The sequence below is a fragment of the Gracilinanus agilis genome, chromosome 6 (genome assembly GCF_016433145.1).
Source record: "Gracilinanus agilis isolate LMUSP501 chromosome 6, AgileGrace, whole genome shotgun sequence".
NCBI classification, from domain to species: domain Eukaryota; kingdom Metazoa; phylum Chordata; class Mammalia; order Didelphimorphia; family Didelphidae; genus Gracilinanus; species Gracilinanus agilis.
In genome coordinates, this window is record NC_058135.1 from 36,386,988 (window position 1) to 36,405,342 (window position 18,355).

The 18,355-nt window shown below is 35.9% G+C and overlaps 1 protein-coding gene across 1 annotated transcript in view; it reads left to right on the forward strand.

Moving 5' to 3' along the window:
• The window catches only part of BMP2K (BMP2 inducible kinase), a 110,768-nt gene that overhangs the window by 13,792 nt on the left and 78,621 nt on the right, over positions 1-18,355 (forward strand). The window lies entirely within an intron of this gene.

The window sequence follows — 18,355 nt, forward strand, 5'->3', positions numbered from 1 at the left end:
TTTTACCTCTTTTAAAAATCTCTTGATAATTTGAGCTATCTGGGTTAAAGGGTATGCATTATTTAGTAACTTTTTATTTAAGCTTCTAAATAGATTTCCAGAGAGATTGGTTCCATTCACAGTTCCACAGTGGTCAGTGTATCTGTTTTACCATAGCTTCTCCACCATTTGTCATTAAAAACATTTTTTTGCCAGTATCATGGATGTGAAATAGAACTTTTAGAATATTTAATTTGCATTTCTCTAATTATTGTATCAATTTTTTTACATGGGGTAGAGTGGAACAAATTTACATAGTGCCTACTCTATGTCTGATATTTTGCTAAGCACTTTACAAATATTATTTCATTTCATTTGCACAATAACCCTTCTAAGTAGGTGTTATTACAGTTTTCATTTTATAGTTGAGGAGCCTGAGGCAAACAGGTTATTTAACTTGCTCAGGGTCATATAGTGTTTGAGGCCCAACAGTTTAAGCCATTGCTCCAGCTAGCTGCCTCAGTGGTATAAAGGTTTTTTTTTTTTTAATTTTGCCAATTATACATAATAAGTTTCTACATAAGTTTTCTGAAGTTATATGATCCAAATTGTCTTCTTCTCTCCTTTCCAGAACCCTCCCAGGGCTGACAAGAAATTTCTTCTGGGTTATACATGCATTTTCTGTATTGTCCATTTTTATAATAGAATAATCTCATAAAACCAAAACTCCAAAAGAAAAATCCAAATAAACAAGTGGAAAATCACATGCTTTGATCTTACTTTCCATTCCAACAGTTCTTTCTCTGGTGTCAGATTGTATTGTTTGACATGTTTCCTTTAAAATTGTTCTTGCTGAGAGCAGCTAAATCTATCAGTTAATCATTTCATAATATTGCTTTTACTGTGTACAATGTTAGTGGCTTTACATAGCTAGGTTTTCTTGCTTTGAAAATAGCCTGTTCATATCTTTAGATAAGCCAACCCCATTTTTCTTTGTGTGTGTATATGTGTGTGTGTTCTTTGTTTATGAATTACTTAGGAAATAGTTTCATATAACAGTCTATTACATTATCCTATGATTTTTACTAATATAAAACATGATATTTTTTATATTAAAAAAAGTGATTTAGTATCTCTCAGTGTGCCATTTTTTAAAAAGAGTTGTGCACATTCTTTTTTATATTTGCGTAATTTACAAATTACAGGAGACAGAGTCTTACATAGTTTTTTTTTCTGGGAAAAAAGGTTGATTTCAACTTAATTTCTTCTCCTTGATTTCCCTTCAACCCTTTAAAAATTGAATTATGCTAAAGTATTAACATCTGAAAGAAGAAAGTGTTAATAGTAGAGAGGGAGTCAGTCTTGAAACCAGGAAAACCTGAATGGGTTCAAGTTTTGCATCAGACACATACTGAGAGTGGCTTAACCTCTTAGTGTTTTAGGCAGTTTTTTAAAACTATAAACCCCAAAGAAGATGCCTACTGTGAAGATGGGATTAATTTACCCCTTTCACACTTCCCATACTGGCAGAGGGATTTCACTTATCTAGAGGATTCCCAATATTCATGACATAGCAGTTTGAGTCCCTGTTCTATTACTAATAATCATAGAAAGGATTGTACCAAATCATGATTGGTAGAAATAAATGCAACCAGAACAAATCAGAATTTATCTTGCATAAAAAATTGGCAAGAATGCATGTGAATTGGTTGGTATTGGAGGAGCTGTGGAAAGATAGACATAGTTCTATATTGTTGGTGAGACTTTTAATTGATTTAACCATCCTGGAGCCCATTTGGAATTGTATTGCAAAGAGATTGATGTGTTCATACTTTGTGATCCAGGGATCCCAATGTTAGCATATACCCTAAAAAGATCATGTGCACCAATATATTCTTTTTTAAAACAATGCTGCCATTGTTTATTTTTAAACTCTATTTTAAATTCATTATTTTAAACATTCTTTTTTTTTTAAATTTTTGAGTTCTGAATTCTCTCTTCCATTCTTTCCCTACACACCAAGAAGATAAGCAATATGATATTAATTTTACATGTGTAATCATGCAAAACATAGTTCCCTATTAGCTATACATCAAAAACCCCCAAGAAAAACAGAAATTTATTTTTCAGTTTGTACTCAGATTTCATTAGTCTTCTCTGCAAGTGGATAGCATTTTTTCAGTATAAGCCCTTTGGAATTGTCTTTATTTTTGTATTGATCAGAGTAGCCAAGTTTTTTACAGTTAATGTTGATCATTATAACATTGCTCTTATTTTGCAGAAGGATCTTGTGATTCTTCTCATTTTACTTTTCATCTCTTCACATAGGTCTTGCCATGTTTTTCTGAAACCTTCCTCTTGTCATTTCTTACAACACAATAGTACTTTATTACATTCATCTGCCACAACTGGTTCAGCCATTCCCCACCTGAAATGTATCCCCTTGATTTCTGATTATTTGCCTCCACAAAAAGAGCTGCTATGAATATTTTTTGTACATCTAAGTCCTCCTTATTCTTTGATCTCTTTGGGATATAGACCTAGTGGTGGTATTTCTGAGTTAAAGGGTATATACACAGTTTTATAGCCCTTTGGACTTTGTTTCAGATAATTTTCCTAAAAGGTTTGACCAGTTTACTCTTCCATCATTAGGTCATTAGTGTATGTATTCTTCCCTCATTCCTATAATTAACTATAGATAGCTTTGATTTCTTTTGAATTCTGCCTGTTTATACTGTAAGGGTGAAAAAGGGGTTTTATGGGTTCAATATATTAAAGATGGTCTCCAGAGGATTGAACTATTATCAATCCTCTATTAAGAATAATCTCAAATCAAAATTGACTTTTGTGGAAATTTATTTACATAAGAAGAGAGAGAGAGGAAGTACAGAGATAAGAATCTATCCCACTCATTAGTCCAGGTAGATCTTAACCCTCAGCCAAGCTTTAAAGGGCCTGAGGCCCGGAGATGAATGGAGCAAACTTCATTCACAGAGTCTATAAAAGGAAGTTTCTTAATAGAAGTTCAGGAAGATTCAGTCTTTAAACTCACTGTGTGGAACAGTCTCAGTCACAAACCAGCAAAGCTCCCTCAGGTTCCCTTCACCAAACCAGACGCAGCCTCACTCACTCCACTCCCTCTTTCAAAGGGGTCACATATTTGTCACTTCCAGTGCCTGTGTGTCCAATCACAATAGACGCCTTTTCATAGAAAGTGTAGGGGGCGGTTGTTGATTCTGATTTGTTACTCTAGCACCTAGGCCTAGGCCTAGGACTTCCCAGAATTGGAAGGTGCTCTTACCTTTGGTGATTAAATCTAAAGATGGGCAGTGCAGAATTAATCTAATTATCACAATACCCTTTGATCATTTATCAATTGGGGAATAGCTCTTATTTTTATAAATTTGACTTAGTTTTGTGCTTAGCAGATGTTTGAGAAATAAGGCCTTTATCAGAGAAATTTGCTGTAAAATGTTTTGATATTAACTTCATTGTCTGTGGTACCTTTTAGCAAAAAGCAATTCTTTTGATTGTCTCTTTTAGTCAAGTCTTATTTTTTCTTTTGTTTTGTTTGAGATCCTGTTGCTCCTCATTAATTTTAGAGATCATTCCAATATGATGGACTCACACCCATGGCCTCTGTTTTATGTAAATATCTCTTAAATGTCCTAATGTTAAAGTTCTTAGGATTTACAGTGCATTATCTTCCCATATAGGAATGTACAGTTTGACTTTATTAAGTTCCTTATGGTTACTCTTTCATGTTTTCTCTTGAGTCTTGTGTTTAAAATCTTTTTTTTTTTTTTAAATTCAGCAGGAGTCTTTTCATAAGAAATGTTTGAAAGACCTTTGTTTCATTAATTAACAATTTTTACCCTCGAATGATTAAACTTAATTTTACTATGTAGGTCACACTTATTTGTAATCTTATAAGCTTTGCCTTCTTGATTATCATATTCCAAGACCTCTGTTCTTTTTACGTGGAAGCTGCTAAATCTTGACTGTGGCTCTTTAATGTTTGAATTGTTTTTTTTTGGCTGCTTGAAGTATTTTCTCTTTGACTGTGGTGCCTTGGAATTTGGATATAATGTTTTTTGGATTTTTCATTTTGAGATCTTTTTCAGAAGGTGATTCTTTCAATTCTATTTTACCCTTTGGTTCTAGAATATTAGGGCAATTTACCTTGATAATTTCATAAAAGTATAATAATTTAATTAGGTAATCTGCTTAATTAAGAATAGATTTTTAGTCAGAAGTAAGGTTTCTGCATAAAGAGCTATAAATTTACCTGAGAAGCTTTTAAGGGAAGAAAGAATTCTGAGTAGGTCAGAAGGATAGAATTCCCAAAATCCTTAAGAAGAGGGCAGTTGGGATTTACTGGTCAGTATCTCTCTCTCTCTCTCTCTCTCTCTCTCTCTCTCTCTCTCTCTCTCTCTCTCTCTCTCTCTCTCTCTCTCTCTCTCTCTCTCTCGGAAGTGGACACTGAGAGAAGGAGGTATGTGTGGTTTTTCTCTGTGATCCTTCTGGGAAAAGTTTGGAGACTTGACTTTGGAAGTCAACAGCTTGGAGGAGGAGAAAGTTTTGATCATGGGAGAGAGAAGCTGACAGCAGGTGAGCTAATCTACCTCAGACAGGGGAGCTTCAAGTTCAGGCAGGCTGCTGAGGACCCTCCAATGTATGAGAAGAAAGAACTTTAATTTTATAAATAGTGGAAAGATTGCTGGAGAAGTTTGTTAACATAAGAAAACTATATTACTTAAGATATACTTTAGAATAGCTTAGTATGTTAGATTTGTTTAAATAGATAAGAAAGGGGGTGAGATTAGCCTTGGTTTCCAAGGAAGAAACATTCCCTTGCAGGAAAGATTGGGATTGGGTTATTAGTTAGAAAGTTAGAACTCTTTAGATTACGGAGATATATATATATATATATATCTCAAATTCAATATCACTACTTTCTTGTCTTTTTACTTTTAATAGTTTCAATAAATAGGAATTTTTTTTTTTATAACTGGTCTCCAGCAACTTCCTCAATAGTTAATACAGTTGATTCCCTCAACTATCAACAACTAGTGACAACCACTAATACTAATCAGTATCAGGGTATATATTACCTACAACAAAAGATAACATCTTGGCTTTCTTTGATCATGACTTTCAGGTAGTCCAATAATTCTTTATTTCTCCTTGATCTATTTTCCAAATCTATTGTTTTCCTGATGAAATATTGCTTTATTTTTTTCATTTTTTGATTTTGTTTTATTGTGTTTTAAAGTCTCACAGAGTCATTAGCTTTCACCTGTCATATTCCAATTTTTAAGAAATTATTTCCTTCATTTAACTTTTGTAACTCTTTTTCTATTTGGCTAACACTGCTTTTTTAAGGACTTCTTCAGTGTTTTGTTTTTTTTTTTTAGCAATTTTTTTTTAAACCCTTGTACTTCGGTGTATTGTCTCATAGGTGGAAGAGTGGTAAGGGTGGGCAACGGGGGTCAAGTGCCTTGCCCAGGGTCACACAGTTGGGAAGTGGCTGAGGCCGGGTTTGAACCTAGGACCTCCTGTCTCTAGTCCTGACTCTCACTCCACTGAGCTACCCAGCTGCCCCATTTTTTTTTTTTTTTTGGTGCTTCTTTTACCAAGCAGTTAATTCTCTTCTGAATTTCTTGATGATTTTCTTGCATCACTCTTATTTCTTTCCCAAATTTTTCTTCTACCACTCTTATCTCTTTATCTTTTCAGGAATTCCTTTTGGGCTTGAGTCTTATTAGTAGTTTTTCTTTGGTTGGGGTATTATTGGGTTTTGCTTGTAGCTATTTTCATATTATCGCCTTCATCTGAGTTTATTTCTTGTTTTTTTCTGCCATCCTATTACTGTTTTATGGTTGTTTTGTTTGTTGTTGTTGTTTGCTTATTTTTCCGTACATATAAATTTTGTATTTATATTAAAGTTGGGATGGAGTCCACCTAGGGCTGGAGAGACTTCATCCCAAGCTTCAGGCTTTTTGTACTGCTGTTTTCAGAGCTAGTTCTTGGTGTCTTCAAGTATTTGTTCCTTCCAAGGTGATCTGACCCTTTCAAAAGTGTAGTCATTGCTCTCCTGGTCTTTCCTGTGGACTTTACCCAGAGGGCCTCTGTTCCTCTGTTGCTTCAAGCACTAATGCTTCTCTTTGCTTTGAAACTGAGACCAGGGCTCCTGCTCCCTTGTGACTGACTACCACTGTGATCCCAAACTGCTTATGGATAATAGAGTTGCCAGTTGACACCAGCTGTATCCTTTACCAGCAAAGGGATCCCTTGTAATCTCTTTCCAACCAATTGTAAATATCCTTCACCCTAACTCTTGAAGCTGTTTTCTCCTTTGGACTTTTATGTTTTCTTATACTGGAAAAATGTCTCATTCTGACCTTTTGTTGGCTTGACTGCTTTAATAGGTGTTATTCTAAAGTCATGTAGAGCAGAATACTGAGAGAATTCAGCTGGGTTGCTGCCTCTAATCCACCATGTTGGTTCCACCCGACCAGTAGTCTCAGCATTTTTTGTGGTGTGTTAGGAACTAATTGAGAGATAGCTGGGTGACTTAGGAAGAGGTTAGAATTTGGAAATTTATGAGAGGACTTGGATTTACTGTTTCCAGTTGTTATGATCTAATGTACATGACATAGCAGTGTAGGTAGAGGGAGCAAAAGATTTGAATGCTGTGTACTTGTGAAAACTGAATGATAAGCTTGGAAAAGGAAACTTCCTCCCAATTGTCTTGGGAGGGTGGAGCTTTGGAAGTCTAATGACTGTAAAGATGAGGCACCAGGGATGTTAAAATATAACCTAATCTAAAATTCTAACCCAAAATAACAAACAACCTACACTAACTCTATTCTATCTAACACTATCCTACTCTACCCTACACTAGGGATTTCAATAAGGAAAGGTAAAGGGATAAATACATTGAACAGTTACATAGTTCAAAGCATAAAGCAACAAGTAACAATGCAAAATTTCCAACAGAATCAACAGCAAATATGAAATATCAACACAAAAGTCAAAACAATCATCAAACATAACTCCTATACTAATACAAAAATATCCTACCGACTAATGAATGCAAACCATTTTGGAAAATACATTTTAACACAATTTTGCATAAGTCTTTACATCAAAATTAAAACAAAACATCAGACTCCCTTATGCAAATTACAGTTGAATGTTTGCAACTCAATTATATCAAAGTATTCACAGAATTTACATTTATACACACATATACATACGGTACATACATATAATATATACATAATATATGTGCATGATATACATATATGTACACATAATTTATACATATCAAATATACATATGTACACCGTTTACATATATACAATACTTATACTATAATACAATTTCACAACTATTTACATTATTTGTGATATGTGATCTGTAATATGTTATATGTTCTCCATGTAATGCAATTTTGTTATGTTTGTTTTAAATGCACTCTAATGTACATTAGTACCATATCTTATCCTCTAACCTAATCTAATACCATATCTAATTTACTAAACTATCCCTAAGATGTTAGTGTATTAGTCTAGCTACATCTACCTAAATAACTAACTAATCTTTGTTAGTAAATAACTATTTCTTGTTAGTACTTACTTATCCTATAGCTAATTCTAATTTTGTTAGTATTTATACATTGTTTCATTCCATAAGGAACACAATGTATCCTAACATGTTTGTGTTGTATGTATCTGATTTGTTATGTTGTTTCTTTGCTATATTGTGTTGCCACATGTTACTGATGGATGTATGATACCTACCAAAACTCCAGATCTCCTGCAGATCTCCTTTCTCCTTATGATGTTCCATTCCTCTAGGAAATCTTCTCTTTTCTCCAGTTTTCCTCTTCTTCTCCTCTCCTTCAAAGGTCTTGTTAGTTTTATGTGCAATGTTGGATGTATATGAGTATGTAGTGATACTATTTACAATACCCAAAATACTTCCAAACCATTTAATCCAAATTGTCCATGACTAATCCCCTTCTTTAAGAAAATCCTTGAAAATGAAGCCTTATCAGTTCAATTCATAAGTTCATCAGTCTTAATACAAAGTCCATAAATCCTGAATCCTGAAACCTCTTCATCCTTGTCCTCTTCCACCCAAATGTCCTCTTCTGCTGGAATGGTCCTCTCCTTACTGAACTTTCTGACTGCAGACTCAAATTGACTGAAGATCTCAAATTATACAATCTCTTCTTCTTTGTCATTATTAACAATCTCTACAGTTTCATTATCTGTTCCATGTGCTAATTTAATGTGAGAACAGTGATACTACGAATCTCTACCTAAAAGTGTCACAGAAGATGGTGAAACTAATACAAATGTATTAGGACCTACCCAATTTTGTTCTGTTGCTGATGTTTTGGTAAAATTTTTCACATAGACCATATCACCTGGTTGAAAATTATGAAGAGAATAATCCAATGGACCAGATTGAATTAATACTCCCACATCTTGAAATTCTCTTAACCTCTGCTGTAAAGCACTTAAATATGAAGCAATTTGGCATTCACCTCCTAAGAGTGATGCATAAAGAGCCTTACAAGTTTTTGCCTGTAGTGGAGCATGTCCAAAGAGCATCTCATACGATGATATATGTAGATCTGCTCTTGGTCTCATACATAGGTAAAACAAAGCTATGGGAAGAATCTCTGGCCATTTAAGATGAGTTTCAGCACAGAGTTTTCCAACCATAGTCTTGAGTTCCCTATTCATACGCTCCACTTGACCTGAACTTTGCAGGTGATAAGGAACATGATATTTAGGTGTTATTCCTAGATTCTCATAGACTCTTCTAAGGATATCCTGAGTGAAATGAGATCCCTTATCCGAATCTATGGTTAAAGGTACACCATATCTAGGCACAATTTCCTTGAGTAACACTTTCACCACAAAACTAGCTGTATTGGTATTTGATGGAAAAGCTTCAGGCCATTTAGTTAGTCTATCAACTATCACAAGACAATACTTGTACCTTCCAGCTTTAGGCATACAGATATAATCAATCTGTAAGTTCTCAAATGGAAAATATGCTAAAGGCCTATCACCCAAGCCTTTCTTTCTGAATGCACTTTGATTGAACTTTTGGCAGACTGGACAGCTATTACAGATCTTATTTGCAACAGTACTTATTCCAGGAGCAACTCATTGTCTCCTGATGGAATCCACAACAGCTTGTGTACCAAAATGACCTTTTGTGTGAATGGCTTGACGCAAATAGGTATACAAATCTTTTGATAACAATGGTCTTCCTGTATCAGTAATCCATATCCCATGTTCCTTCCTAGCTCCAAATTTATCCTTCCATTTCTGGATATCTGAGCCTACATAAGCTTTCTCTAGAACATCAGAGTCAATAGATGTTAAATTCATTACATAAATTGGAGCATTCTGGGCTGTATACTTCGCAGTGATATCAGCTCTGTGATTTCCTTTAGAGACTGAATCTCTACCACGAGTATGATTCCAACAATGAATTACTGCCAGCTGTTTTGGCTTCTGGATTGCTTTTAACAACTCAGTTATTATTGCTGCATGAGCTATTGGTTTTCCCGATGCAGTAATAAAACCTCATTGTTTCCAGATCATTCTTGTTGCATGGCAAACAGAAAATGCATACCGGGAGTCTGTGTAAATATTTACGCTTTTACCTTCAGCTAGAAGACATGCTTGCTTCAATGCCACCAATTCAGCACCCTGAGCACTAAGATTACTAGGGAATGAGCCATACCACAGTCTCAAATTCTGTGACAACTGCAGCACCAGTACATCTGATTCCATTACATAAATATGATGAGCTATCTGTGAATAACACCAAGTCTGAATTTTTGAGTGGAGTGTCTTTTAAATCCATCCTAGGCATATCCACAAGATCTACTATCTCAACACATTCATGCAATGACTCACCATTCTTAGGCAAATCAGGAAGAAGAGTAGCTGGATTAAGTATGCTACATCTCTTCAACTTGATGTTCTCACTACCTAAGAGAATAATTTCATACTTAGCTATTCGTTGGTCTGAATATGCTTGAGTAAGAAACATTCTCATTAGTGCTTCTATCTAATGTGAACAATAGAACGTTAAAGGACATCCCAAAACTAGATCAGCTGACTTCTGGACTAACACAGCTGTTGCTGCTACCCCCCCTTAGATCAGGGTACTGTCCCTGCAGCTATTGGATCTAATTGACAGCTGTAATACCCAATCGGATGATAACTTTGTCCAAGAGTCTCTGTCAACACACCAGAAGCTGTACCCTTTGTTTCGTTGACAAACAGCTGAAAAGGTTTCTCATAGACTGGGATTCCTAATTCAGGTGCAGATAGAATGGCTTCTTTCAGCTTATCCAAGGCTAATCGATGTTCAGGCTTTAGTTTCAGAGGTTCTGGTTCTGTATTCCTGGTCGGATCTGTTAAACACTTAGTGATCTCACTATATCCAGGAATCCATTGTCTATAGAAACCAGTAGTTCCAAGAATAGCTCTAAGTTGTTTTTTTGGTTTTAGGTGCACTCAATTTCTGTATGTCAGCTATTCTCTTTTGTGTAATACTTCTGGAACCCTCTGACAACACGAATCCGAGATATTGCACTTGGGGCAAAACAAATTGTAATTTTGCTTTGGAGATTTTTATGTCCTCGTTTATACAATTCAATCAAAAGAATCTTGCTGTCCCTAAGACACGCCTTTGCATTTGGGGATGCCAGAAGAATATCATCCACAAAATGCACCAACTTACTCTCTTTAAATTTAATACTTTTTAGATCTCAATTTAGAATTTGAGAGAACTGGGAAGGTTGAGTAGGTATACCCTTGGAGACGAGTCCAGGTCCTCTGGGTTTTCTCCCAAGTGAAAGGAAAGATCTTTTGAGAATCCTTGTGAATTGGTATCGAGAAAAACGCAGCACATAAATTTACCACGGTGAAATATCTAGCCTTACTTGGAATGGAAGAAATTATAATAGCAGCTGGACTTGGAACAATTGGATGTGTCTTGATGACATAATCATTTACCGTTCTTAGATCTTGAATAAATCGGTAAACAGGTCGGCCATTTTTATCTCAGAAAAGCATGGTATTATTATCCCTTGTTGGATTAGGGACTCAATAATCGGATGGATACCATATATTGCCTCCTTAGTCAAGGGATATTGAAGCACACAAGGGACTGGTCCTTCCTTTGTCCTCACCCTGACTGGAGTAGCTGATTTTAGCAACCCAACATCTGTGGATGATGTTGACCACAAGTCCTTAGGTATATCCTCAGGTATTGGATAGATAGTACCTAAGTCATCCTCTGTACTGCTGGAATCTAAGAAAAGCAATGGAAAGGCCTTCAAAGATTCCTCTGGGAGATGCAAAGAAATATCACCACATTCAGTGCATTGGATAGGAGCCCTTAATTTACACAACAAATCCCTTCCCCAAAGATTCATTGGACATTCTGGAACACACAAAAATAGATGTTCCACCAAAAGGGGTCCTAGAGTTACCATTTTTGGTTGCAATTTAGCTACTTTCTGAGTCACACCTGTAGCACCAACAACATCCATTGTATCAAGAGCTCTACAGTTCTCAGGAAAGCTTTGCAAAATGGATTTACTCGCCCCCGTGTCCACAAGAAGGTCGTAAATCTCATCTCCAGTAGTCACAGACACGTATGGTTCAGTACTATTGGGAGGTTGGAAAGTTTCCAACACAGGAGCTAAAACAGTAACATCAGAATAAAGCTCAGCTATTTCCTGTCCATCCAAGTTAACATCGTCTTGAATTACAGAATTTTCCCAGGATTTTATACCTTTGGTCCTTTTCACCTCTATTCTGGTATCATTGTTCTTATTTACAATCAAATTATCCTTAATCAAATCATAATTTCTATTATTCTTCTTAATTCCACAATTAGTAGAACTTCTAAGACCATTTACAACACTATTTCTCTTTTTCTCACAATTATTTACAACATTAATCAAATTATTATCAACACCATATAAACCATCATCAATCTTAATCAAATTATTACCAACACCAGTTAAATTACTACTACCAGTGGGTAAATTATCATTAACATTTGTTAAAGTACTATTTACACCATTACCAGCAGTTAATTCAAATAATTTAACATTAACACCATTCAAATTATCATTAATTCTCATCAAAGTATCATTCACATTGATGAAACTATCATTGATTCCATTTAAATTAACACTGATCAATCTATCACCATTATTAATTAAATTCTTATTATCACCAATCAAATCAATATTAACACCAAGAGCACCATTTCCATTATGCACAATTACATCATCATTATCTTTAACACATACAATTTAATCAACATTCACTTTAGTCCCATTACCTCGATCAACCACTTCTGAATTTTGGGCACACACCTTCATAATGAAGCTGTCCCTCCATTCATGTTACCATTATTAACATTCCCCTGTACAACATGGCTAAATTTCGGGCGATCTCCAGTTCGTATGTAATCCTGCATCGTTGCCAAATTAGGAGCTTGAGCACCTTGGCAGCATGCATTCTGACATTGGAACACATTTTGCTGGCCATTTCCATTATTAAAACCATTATTCCAGTTATTTCCCCTGTATCCATGATTATTATTAAACCGATTAAATCCATTGTTATTATTGTTGTACCTCTGCCCATATGATCTCCTTTAACTACACTCCCTTGCAAAATGTCCAATCCAGCCATAGCAGGATTGCTGCCTCTGATTCCTTGTGTATGTACTGCCACTGGTCTTATAAGTATTGTTATTCTTCTTCTCTACTGCCCTTAACTCTGCCACTGCCTTAATTTCATTTATCTCCTTCTCATTGGCTCTAGAATTTGCCTCCCTTAACTGCTTCCTAACGCTTTCAATTATGGTATCTTTTTCATCACTTCCCTTTTCTTTCTCCTGTGCAAACACATAAGTGGCTTTTTGTTTTAACTCATCCAGGCTCAAAAGTTCCCAATCAGGTTAATTATCTGTAAAGAACTTCTTAACCTGGGGAACAGAATTCCTTAGAAATATTCTTTTTACATGGTCCACGGTGGTATCCTCTAATATATTCATATTTAAATACATCTTGGCTGCCTCAATTATTCTATCAAGAAATCTTGCTGGGGTCTCTTGTGCTGTCTGCTGAATTTTCTCAAATTTAGACCATGCATTTGGATGCCATGAATTTTTCTCCATGATTTTTATTAATGAGTTTCTCGCCTGTTTTAACATTCAGTATATGGGAAGTGAATTGAGGTCCAGTTCCTCCCAGGCTACTTGCCATGGTGTCATCCCTTCTGTGTTTCTGGTCTCCTCAACAAACTTGGCCCTATCATGATGTGACAAGATCTCACCCAACACATACCTGCAATCCTTAAAGTCTGGGTCATGGGCTTTTATAAATGCCTTAAAGATCTTAACAAACTTCCCAGAATCAAAGTGGAAATTTGGAATCTTTCTCTTTAAATTTTCCACATATTGAGATCTAAACCTTGTATGTTGCTTCACGTGGAAAATGCCATCATCACGTACAATTGGAAGGTTGCGAAGGGGAAAAAGAGTAATGGGTTTTTCACCCTTGCTTTGTGCCTGCTGTTCCAACTCAGCCTTAGATGTAACACTTTTGCAGAATTCCCTATTGGTCAAAATACAGTCACATTGCCAGTATTAGGAGGACCAAGAGGTTGACCAGAAACACCACCATTCTGCATGTACAATTCCAAATTATTTAGTTTGATTTGCAATAACCTTAACATTTTTTTAGTCTCAGAATCCCTAAAACACCAGGTCTCTATGATCTTAAAACAATACATAATGTGGAAGAACATCCACCTTAACTTATACACAAAATAACCAGTAAGGATCAGGATTGGCATATGTGATAACAAATCCAGGATATTAATGGTTAAAATAGTTTGTGCTATTTCAACATCCATCATCCCCCTACAATACCTGGGTATGATTTTGAACCACAGGTAAGGGATAGCCCAAACTCCTCGCCACAATGTCAAGAGGGCATAATCAATCCAATCTTCAAATATCATTGTTCCCATCATTGCCCAAACCGACCAGCCGTATACAAAATCAGTGTGATTATTAGCCACAGTTATTGACTAGTAACAACTAATAACAACAATCACAATTATAATAACCAATAATTAAATACAAGTACAATTAAGCACAACAACAGAGAACAAAACACACACAAAAAAAATGGTACAAATCCCTTTCTCTGGGGCTACTCCAGGTCTAATAGTATTTTGCCTTCCCACAGAGATTTTATGAATGACCTGGGGTGGGGGCTGAGCAGCTCTGAGCAGCTCACCACTGGTTAAGAACTTTCAGCTCACAACCAATGACTGAGCTCCCTCACAGAATGTTCAAATCCCCCTGATTTCCTGTGTGGCTCTCGCAGCCCAAGAGAACACTTCCTGTCTCTCTCTCTCTCTCTCTCTGTTACCCAGCCATCTGGGTGTGACAAACTATAAAGATGAGGCACTAGGGATGTTAAAATATAACCTAAATGGTTTGTGGGTACACACTGGGTTGAAGGAGAGACAGGACCAACCAGGATAGGGAGACCAGGGTTCACTGTTTTTACTGACACAAGAATGGCAGTTGGCCCAATGGTCCCCCAGCTCAACCTAGGCCAGAGTCTATGGAACCAGCAGGCAAAGGTAAAGTTTATGCAGTTTATTTGAGGGAAACTAAATAAAGGATGGGTTAGGGGATTTCTACACTTGAAATCTAAGGGCAAAACACAGGGGGCAGGGAAGGACTTAACTATTCTAACCTAATTGACCTAAGCCAGGCAGGGCCCAAAGGAGCAGTACTGGAGTCATAGGGAAGGCTCCTTCAGACCTGGTTCCAGCCAGGTTTGGTCAACACAACAAAAGGGCAATTGGGTCCAAGGATCGTCACAGGAATGCCAGGAGCCAAGGTGATCGAAGGTACCCAAGTAGGGAGAGTGAGTTTGAAATGCTGTCCACCAGATCCCAAACCACTTCCTTACTTGGTGCAGCTCTGCAGGTCTTGTCCACTTGCTAAAAGCCTTTTCACCTCTCAGGATCCCAGGGAATCAGGATGCAGTTTTTCCCTAACTCTTGAGATCTCCCAGGGTTAGCAACAGTTATGTCTAACCACTAACGGAGTCTCTCTCAGAGCACAAGCCCACTTCCTGCTCCTTCATTCCATCTTGGAATCCTCCAGCCTTTCCTTCTAGGTCCAATACTATTACTAAATTTCTAAATAAACCCTCACAACATGACCCACAAATCTAAGACTATTGTGTTTAATGTATTAGTTTTGTTGAACTGTTCCTCCCCTCTCTATTTTTTGTTGTTGTTTGTTTGTTTCTTTTATGTTGTAGGGTTTATATTTCCAGGTGAGGAGCTATATATGGAAATAGAGGTGATGTTGGAGTAATGTATATAAAAAAATTGGAAATGTTTCAAAGTGGAAGGAAATTATTGGGTCCTTTTTATTCGCTCCATGTTTAAACATAATATTTTTACAGCTGGGCTGAGAGATGACCCTTGGGTTCTTGTAGGTGAGATGTCCAGGGTACAGATCTGTCAAACCCTATCCATTTTGGAATATATTTCAAGAACGTTCCAAGAACTTTTGCTTATTGTCTAAAGACCAGCATAGCTAAGTTAAGAGAGTAGATTGTCTGAGGAATGACAAATCATTTATTTAAACTGTACTAGCTCTCAAAGCTCATATATCAAGGTGAAGAGGAGTTAAGATCTCATGTTGGTGGAGATTTTTGTTTGTCAGTGCCTGGACTATAATTTAAAAAGGTAGATAATTTAAGTATATTCATTCCTTTCTAATATGATAAGGATGAAAATGCAGGGGGATAAAGAATGTTCCTTCAAGTAATAGAAGACCTTTCTTTCAATCGTATTATACTTTATAGTTTTTTTTATTTGTGCATATGTTGCAATTCATGTCACTTAAGGAGGGGTAGAATATAAAGGTTCTTACCCAAGAATTTAGATGCATTTCTTCTTAGCTTAGCCATGATCCACAGTGTGAGTGCAAATGAGCTAAAACAGTGGAGTTATAAAAGCAATAATACATTTAAGAAAATACACAAATTTCACAAAAAGCACGAAATGCAAATCAATTCAAATTCAAATCAAGTCAATTCAATAGAGGTAATACATGTTCAAATCTTTCAAATACACAAAATACAGTTCTTCCAAATTATCAATACAAGGGCACATTTCAAATACCAGATGGCACAAATAAAGTTAAGGGGGTAGATAAGCACTGTATTGTAAAATTCTGTTGCTTCTTCTTTTCTTTTTTGAGGAAGACAAAACTGAAAAGAGTTAATAGCAACAAAACAACAAAAGCAATATAGAGTTTAATAAGAGTTTTAGAGGCACCTCCATCTGCCCCACATGGAGGAGCAGTAGCACCTTGAGTTGTGTGTGGACAAGCTCCCCTTTGAAGATACTTTTTCAGGGTCATTTGTGCCTGATTATCAGTCGTGAAATTATGATTCCTATAGTTATTGTTCTGATAGTTATTGTTCCTGAAATAAGTATTGTTTCTGTATATGTTATAGTTGTTATTACTATTATTCCTAATTATCTGTAACAAATTCCTGCAATTCATCATTAAGTGGCCCTTCTTGTTACAGAAGTGGCAGGTCAGAGATTGATAATTAGACTCTTGGTGTATTATCATGCCCTCTTTCCTGCTTTTCTATTTTATTTCGTAATGATTTCAGTTCTTTTTGTATGGTATCTAATAGGTCGTTAGTTTGTACCTTTGTTTCTTCATGTCCTTTAGTGACATACACAGCTATTTTCCTTAATTCATCCAGATCCATTTCTGGCCATTTGGGACAATGCATCTTAAAGTAATCCTGGACCATTCTGCTAGAATTGTTTACAAATTGTTGCCTTATTTATCTTATGCCTTGTTCTGTTGATAAATCCAAGTCCAAATATCTAGCTCCCAATTCAGTAAGCTTGTCCATAAACTGAGAGGGAGTTTCATCATCATTTTGCGTTAGGCAATCAAATTTGTTCTAGTTGTCTGGACATTCTACACATTCTTTCATTGCTTTTAATATTGAAGCCCTAGCATTATTTAGTTAAGAGAGACTAGATTGTCTGAGGAATGACAAATCATTTATTTAAACTGTACCAGCTCTCAAAGCTCATATGTCAAGTTGAAGAGGAGTCAGGATCTCATGTTGGTAGAGATTTTTGTTTGTCAGTGCCTGGACTATAAAAGTATATTCATTCCTTTCTAATATGATAAGGATGAAAATGCAGGGGGATAAAGACTGTTCCTTCAAGTAATAGAAGACCTTTCTTTGAGTTGTTTAGACTGTTAATGCTTTTTTTCTCAGAATAGCCTCTTGAAATAGCAGTAGCAAAAGAGATGCTGTCTCAATTTTATAAATGAGGAAATTGATGTCCAGAGAGACAAAAAGACTCAGTCAGTCAGTAAACACTTACGAAGTGCTTCCTATGTGTCTGACACTGTGTAAGTACTCTGGATATAAAGTGAAAAGCGAAAATAATTCCTGCTCCTAAGGACCTTCACTCTTAATAAGGAAGAAGGTCTGCAAACAGTTGTGTATGTAAAAGGTATAAACAGGATAAATCAGAGATAATCTCACAGGGAAGGCATAAACATTAAGGAGATGCCAGAAAAGGTGGGATTTTAATTGAGACTTTAAGCAAGCCAGAAAGCAGAAATAATGAGAAAGAACATTCTAGACATACAGCATAGCTAATGAAAAAGTCACTCTTTGAGGAAATGGAGTGTCTTGTTTGAGAGTTAGCAAAGAAACTAGTGTCACTAAAACAGAGGGTACAGCAGATAGATGTAAGGACTGTCAAATAAATAAGGAAGACTGGAAAGGAAGAAAAAGACCAAGTTTTAGAGGATTTCATATTTGATCTTAAACAGGAGGTTTATTGAATTGGAGAGTAAGGTGACATGGTCATATGTAGATTGTAGGAAAATCATTTTGGTTACTGAGAGGAGGAAGATCACATGGGAAAATTTAGTCAATTGTTCCATATTGCCTCCATCAAATAAACTCTATATACTATGTATATTGCACCTCATTAGTACAGATTTAGGAAATAGGAAACTTTCTAAAATTGTTCACTGACATTAGCATACTATTCTGCTACATACTGTATTAAAATTGCTTTTCATTAATTTCAATAAACTCACATTTTGGTAAATATCTAAAAACAATACCCAAGTGCTTCTATGATAGTTGACTCCTACATAATAAGCCAGACATGCCAAATATTTTAAAATAAAACCACAGAATGACATTTTACAT